Source organism: Bison bison, unplaced genomic scaffold (genome assembly GCF_000754665.1).
Source record: "Bison bison bison isolate TAMUID 2011002044 unplaced genomic scaffold, Bison_UMD1.0 scf7180017864517, whole genome shotgun sequence".
NCBI classification, from domain to species: Eukaryota; Metazoa; Chordata; class Mammalia; order Artiodactyla; family Bovidae; genus Bison; species Bison bison.
In genome coordinates this window covers 6,799,989-6,806,970 of record NW_011495070.1, presented here as the reverse complement: position 1 = coordinate 6,806,970, position 6,982 = coordinate 6,799,989, and positions in this window count along the sequence as shown.

The window sequence follows — 6,982 nt, the reverse complement described above, 5'->3', positions numbered from 1 at the left end:
AAGGTGTGATCAAAATTATAGCATTTCAAGGTCCTTGTGTTCTACAGGAAAGTAGAGATAACTTTTGTAACTAGAGAAAAAAGAAGCTATATGTATTTTCCCATTTCTGATAGGTATATTTTTTGTATATATTAATGTATATTAATTTTTAATGTGTATTAATCCCAAAGATATTACACAGCCTCATTTAAATACTTCTAAAAGCAGTGAAAAATATGCACAATGACATTTATCGCAACATTGCTTACAGTAGCTTCACAAATTGTAAACAGCCTACTTTAGGGTAATACTGTGCAATCATAAATAATAATGATGATCCCCCATATGTATTGACTTGAAAAGATTTCAGGCTTACGACTGAGCAAAATAGGTCACAGAATATATGCAGAAACACATTTACATAAAATTGCTTTTATACATCTATGATTATGACAATGGTTGTCTCATGACAAGTGACTAGATGGTTTGACTTTGTACCTTACACTTCTGCATTTGAATTTGTTAAAATGTGCATAAAGAAATAAAAAAAGTAAAGATGTTCTTAAAGGTAAATGATAAAAGAAATTACAAGTACATTCTGCTCAATGTGGAAACATGTACATTATTATATGTAAAATAGAAAGCCAATGGGAATTTGCTTCATGACTCAGGGAACTCAAACTGGGGCTCTATAACAACCTAGAGAGGTGGGATGGGCAGGGAGGCGGGAGGGAAATTCAAGAGGGAGGGGACATATGTATACCTATGTCTGATTCATGTAGATGTTTGGCAGAAACCAACACACTATTGTAAAGCAATTATCCTTCTATTAAAAATAGATGAATTTAATTATTAAAAAAATTCCAAGTACTTTCTGCTCTTTCATTTCCACCTGGGCTCTGTTAGCAAAGGTGTCTGAAACCATTGCACATAGAAATGAACAGAAAGCAGAGACTAGAGCACAGCTCCTCTTTTGTAAGCAGTTGAGTGTGCACTTTGCAATAGGACTTCAACTTTCATAACAGTGAGTATTGTATTCTTCTTATCTGAAAGTCAGGAATACATGGCCCATTCCTGTCTGGCTAGGACATCCGTGCAGAGAAAGGGGTCATCGTTTCCCCAGGCCAGTGAAAAAAGTGTTGCTCAAGGCTCAGCTGCCACCAGGGATTAGAAAAGCAGCTGTGATCAAGTAAGTGCCCTAAGGCTAAGGAACTCAATATCAAAGAATCCTTTTCCATTCCAGCATTCAAGATGACCCCTCCCTTCACATTCTTTCAATAGTCCACCTAATTCATCTACCAGAATACTTTCCAGTTCCTTCTCAGCAATTCATTCCTGTCTTTTCTAAACTTTGCAGTAAGGCACTGCTTCCATCAGGGATTTAACACAGTATGCCGGTGCACCAGCAAGCTTTTTTCCGATCTGGGTGCCTCTTGGGGACCAAAGGTGCACCCAGGTTTGTAACTATTAGGATCACAGAAAAAGAAATGTATCCGAGAATTTAAAAAGCATTTAATATCAGACCATGTCTCCTGACCTCAGTGCCTTCGCTGAGCCTCCTGTTTGTACAGTTATGAACATCTGTCCAGCTTTTAAGTGTTAGTCACTCAGTCGTGTCCGATTTTTTGTGACCCTATGGACTGTAGCTCATCAGGTTCCTCCGTCCGTGGGATTCTCCAGGCAAGAATACTGGAGTGGGTTGCCATTCCCTTCTCCAGGGGATTTTTCCAAACCAGGGATCGAACTCTGGTCTCCCGCAGTGCATGTGGATCCTTTATCATCTGAGCCTGCAAAGTCTGTTTTCAAAGTACTATAGGTTTCTAAATGTTCAACTCCTGGTGGGAGTGCAGGGTAGGCACTCTCGAGCACTACCGGTGGGAGTATAAATTTTTTTGCTATGGACTAAACTATGTCCCCCCAGATTTGTACACTGAAGCACTAACCCTGCCCCAACAATGTGCCTGTATTTGGAGATAGGCCCTGTAGGGAAGTAATTCAGGTTAAATGAGGTCATAAGGTCAGTTCAGTCTCTCAGTCGTGTCTGACTCTTTGTGACCCCATGGGCTGCAGCATGCCAGGCTTCTCTGTCCATCACCAACTCCCAGAGCTTGCTCAAACTCATGTCCATCAACTCAGTGATGCCAGATGAGTGTATCTTTCAGATGGGCATATCTTTCCTTTCTCCTTTGCTTTTCTCTTCTCTTCTTTTCTCAGCTATTTGTAAGGCCTCCTCAGACAACCATTTTGCCTCTTTGCGTTTCTTTTCCTTGGGGATGGTTTTGATCACTGCCCTCTGTAAAAAGGAGGTCTTAAGGGTGGGGCCCTAATCCAATGCAACTGGTGTCTCTATATGAAGAGGATGAGACACCAGAACTCTCTTCGTGTCTCTGCACGTGCACAGCAAAAGGCCCTGTGGAGACACAGGGAGAAAGTAGCATCTACAGGCCAGAAGGAGCCCTCATCAGAAAGTTATTTGCTGGGCCTCTAACCTCCAGAATCTTCTGTTGCTTAAACCATTCAGTCAGTGGTATTTCGTTATGGTAGCCTGAGAAAACTAATACAGATACCAAAACTTTAAACAATGCTTAACGTTTTACACAGTTCTACTCTAGGAATAATCTCTAAAGAAATCATCATGAATTTACACAAAAATGTAAGTTCAAAGGCAGTTTTTGCAGTCTTATTAATAATATGAAAAAAATTAGAAACAAATATCTAGGTCCATATGATTGAATAAAGGTGAGTGTATGCTCAGTTGCTTCAGTCGTGTCTGACCCTTTGTCACCCTATAGACTGTAGCCCACCAGGCTCCTCTGTCCCTGGGATTCTCCAGGGCAGAATACTGGAGTGGGTTGCCATGCCCTCCTCCAGGGGATCTTCCCGATCCAGGTCTCCTGCAGTTTCTGCATTGGCAGGAGGGTTCTTTACCACTACACCACCTGGGAAGCCCTGAATAAAGGTAGACTGAACAAGTAAATAAACGATGAAATTCTGTCTTTTAATATGCTGTGGAAGGATAGTTAACATGGGAAAGGAGTCATAAACATATTATTAGGTGAAAAAACAAGGTTATGAAATAGTGAATACAGTCTATTTATTAGGAAAAAATATTGTTATGCACAGAAAGAAGTGGGGGGACTTTCCCGGTGGTCCAGTGACTAAGACTCAACTCCGAAAGCAAGGGGCCTGGGTGCAATCCCTGGTCAGGGAACTAGATACCACCAGCTGCAATTAAGGATCCTGCTTGCTCCAACTAAGACCCAGCACAGCCAAATAAATAATAAACACATAAATATTTTTTAAAAGATTTGTATGTAAATGCAAGTTTATGAATAATTTATTTAAAAAGAAAGAAGTGGGGATGGATTTACTTATATAAACACTTATTTTTTTTAATATTTATTTTTATACCAAAACATTGAGAATAATAACGTCAGGATGATGGATTAACTAGCAATTTTTAGTTTCTTTTTTTGTTTATATACAAGTTTTTTTTAAAAAATCACAGTGAATATGTGTTAATAATTTTTGGAATAAGAAAAAAACACTACAAAGTTTGTTACCTTCTTATAGTTATGAGCTTGACAGACCAAAACATCAAGCTGGAAAAATAGGCGTGCATTCAGAGTCAAACTGTAATTTTTCAGTAAGGAAACAAACTAACTGAATATCAATCCTTGGGTTTCAGGTGATGATAAACTCACCTAGAGCCAACAGTACAATATGACTGCTAAAAAAATTAATATAATATTAGGTTGCATAGCAGAAGTACAGCTTATGATACTTTGTTTAGTCCACACTAGGGCTTCACCGATGGCTCAGCGGTAAAGACTCCAACTGCAATGCAGGAGATGCAGGAGATGCGGGTTCGATCCCTGGATCTGGAAGATCCCCTGAAGGAGGGCACAGCAACCCACTCCAGTATTCTTGCCTGCAGAATCCTGTGGACAAAGGAGCCTGGCGGGCTACAGTCCATAGGGTCGCACAGAGTTGGACACCCTGAAGCGAATTAGCACACACGCATGCAAAACGTAATACTACCACATTTAAATAAAAAGAATGCCACATCTAAAAACAGATAAACTGAGTTCATAGGAAAATAACTGAGACAATGTAGGCTCACATGGAGGTCGAATGAGGAGGCTTATTGGGCTCATAAAAGATAAGAAGAAGGATAGACATGGAAGCTGGCAACAGAGGGCTAGCGTATGAAAGACAGAACTGATTTTGTTTTCTATTGTGCCCTTGAGAGAAGAACTAGAGTGAATCATTATTGCTTATAGGGAGGCAGTTTTCATATTAACTATAAGAAAGAACTTTCTAACAATCAGCCTATAGCAATAGGATGGGTGGGAAGCTGTTGAGTAAGGGTTGAGATAAAGGAGATGTAGAAAGTTGGGTATCCAGGTGGAAATTAGACCAGGTAACCAGTCAGGTCCATTCTACATACAGGGTTCCAGGATATTTTCAGAGCATACTGCTGAACTCTGTGCTCGTAATAAGGAAACATATCTCAGCACTCAACAAGGCCAGTCAGGCAGCCTGAGAGCTGTGACTTCAGGCTCTTCCTCACTCCTGTCATGCTTGTTTCTCATGTATTTGTTCCCTTCCCTGCCTCCTCCCCCCCACCCCAGAGAAATATCTTTACAAAAATGATTTAAAAGCAATATATATGCTCACTGTAAACAGCTTAAATAATGCAAAAGTGTGAGACTGAAAAAACCCTCCAGACTCCTTTCTGCTCTCTATTTCAGTATTCTTATATCTAAATAATGGCTTCCCTGGTAACTCAGCAGTAAAGAACCTGTCTGCCAATGCAGAAGAGCCTTGTTCGATCCCTGGGTTGGGAAAATCTCCTGGAGAAGGAAATGGCAACCCACTTCAGTATTCTTGCCTGGGAAATCCCATGGACAGAGGAACCTGGTGGGCTACAGTCCATTTGGTTGCAAAGAGTCAGACACGACTGAGCAGACTAACCATGAGCACGACACTACTATTATAACAATGATTTTACCTAGACCAGTTGGAAGCAACCAAATGTCCATTAGTTGGTTCACCAGCTGGATAAACATTTAGGAAAAACTAAATTTGTATATACATAGAGTGGAATATCATTAAAAATGAAGGAAACTTTGTCACATGCTACAACACAGATGAACCATGAAAACATTATGCCAAGTGAGATGCTGCTGCTGCTGCTGCTAAGTCGCTTCAGTTGTGTCCAACTCTGTGCCACCGCATAGACAGCAGCCCACCAGGCTCCCCCATCCCTGGGAATCTCCAGGCAAGAACACTGGAGTGGGTTGCCATTTCCTTCTCCAATGCATGAAAGTGAAAAGTGAAAATGAAGTCGCTCAGTCGTGCCCAACTCTTAGTAACCCCATGGACTGCAGCCCACGAGGCTCCTCCATCCTTGGGATTTTCCAGGCAAGAGTACTGGATCGGGGTGCCATTTGACTAGATGAGGGGAACTGCGAAGGTGTTGAATGAGTATAGAATTTCAGTTTTACTTGTTGAAAAAGTTCTGGACATCTGTGTATAACAATGTGAATAAACTTAACACTACTGGACTGTGCACTTAAAAACAGTTAAGATGGTAAATTGTATATTACGTGTTTATTACCACAATTTAAAACTTTAAACATTATTGAAAAATCTTCATAGGCCATTCAGATTTGGGGACCATTGGATTCCACTGCAGCTGAAACTTTTCTCCTTACACATCGTGATCATGATGGTTTATAAGGTGTCTGTCTCTAAGTCCTTGGAGACAGTTTTAGCAGTTGTGTGTGTGTGTGTGTGTGCGCGCGCACTAAGTCGGTTCACTCATGTCTGATTCTTTGCAACCCCACAGACTGTAGCCCACTAGGCTCCTCTGTCCATGGAATTCTCCAGGCAAGACTACTGGAGTGGGTAGCCATTCCCTTCTCCAGGAGATCTTCCCAACCCAGGTCTTTTAACCCTTATGTCTCCTGCATTGGCAGACAGGTTCTTTACTACTATGGCCAGCTGGGAAGCCTGTTTTATCAGTTACACTGCTGCTAAACTTTTATATAAAACAGAACTCTTCTACACATCAAATTGGGTTCCAAATTGGTTTCATTTTCAAACACAAAAGAGACTGTTTAATTTTATATTTTGTTAGTGACATCTTTGGGTTTATAGTTTAAAATCATTTTTACATGTTATCTCATTTGATCCTCATAACAACAAACTTTGGGGAAGATAAGGTAGATTTGCTATTTTCATTTCACAGATGAGAAAATTGAGGCTTAGAGAGTATACATGATTTGTTATGAGTCAGAAATCCAGTTAGCAAATACGAGAATGGTAACCTAGATCCCCAAACTCCCAGAAGAGAGCTCTATGCTGTGAAAGTAATGAATATAGTAGGCACCATTTCACATTCATTTTAGCAACTTCAAAGTTTATATTTTGGTGAAAATCACAATTTCACGAGGAAGCAAATTTATCTCTTAACCATGAGAATCACGTCTCTTGGAATTATCAGTTTGGGGACCATGAGAAATAACCAAAACACTGGATTCCACTGGTAGCAGTATAATTTAATCTGGTCAAGGTCAAGGACACTTCACAAACAAACTTTAGTAAAGTGATGGCTAATTTATCCTCACTGCTCACAGTATAGAAGGTCAGATCTGGGAGTCTGGATCTGGGCTTTGTCCTTTTGAGTCTGGGTCGCAGCGGACAGGAGTGAAGTTGAAGGTCCTGATGGGGAAAGAAACCTGAGTGGCCATCCACAGTGTGGGCTTGATGCTACCCTCATTCTCTATGCTGAGTGTCTTTATCTCAAATGCTTTTTTTTTTTTAAATTTATTAGAGTATAGTTGATTTACAATGTTGTGCTAGTTTTAGGAGTACAGCAAAGTGATTCTGTTATACATATATTCATTTTCAGATTCTTTTCTCATATAAGTTATCACAGAAGACTGAGTAGGGTTCCCTGTGCCCTGTAGGTCCTTGTAGATAATTCACCTTATAT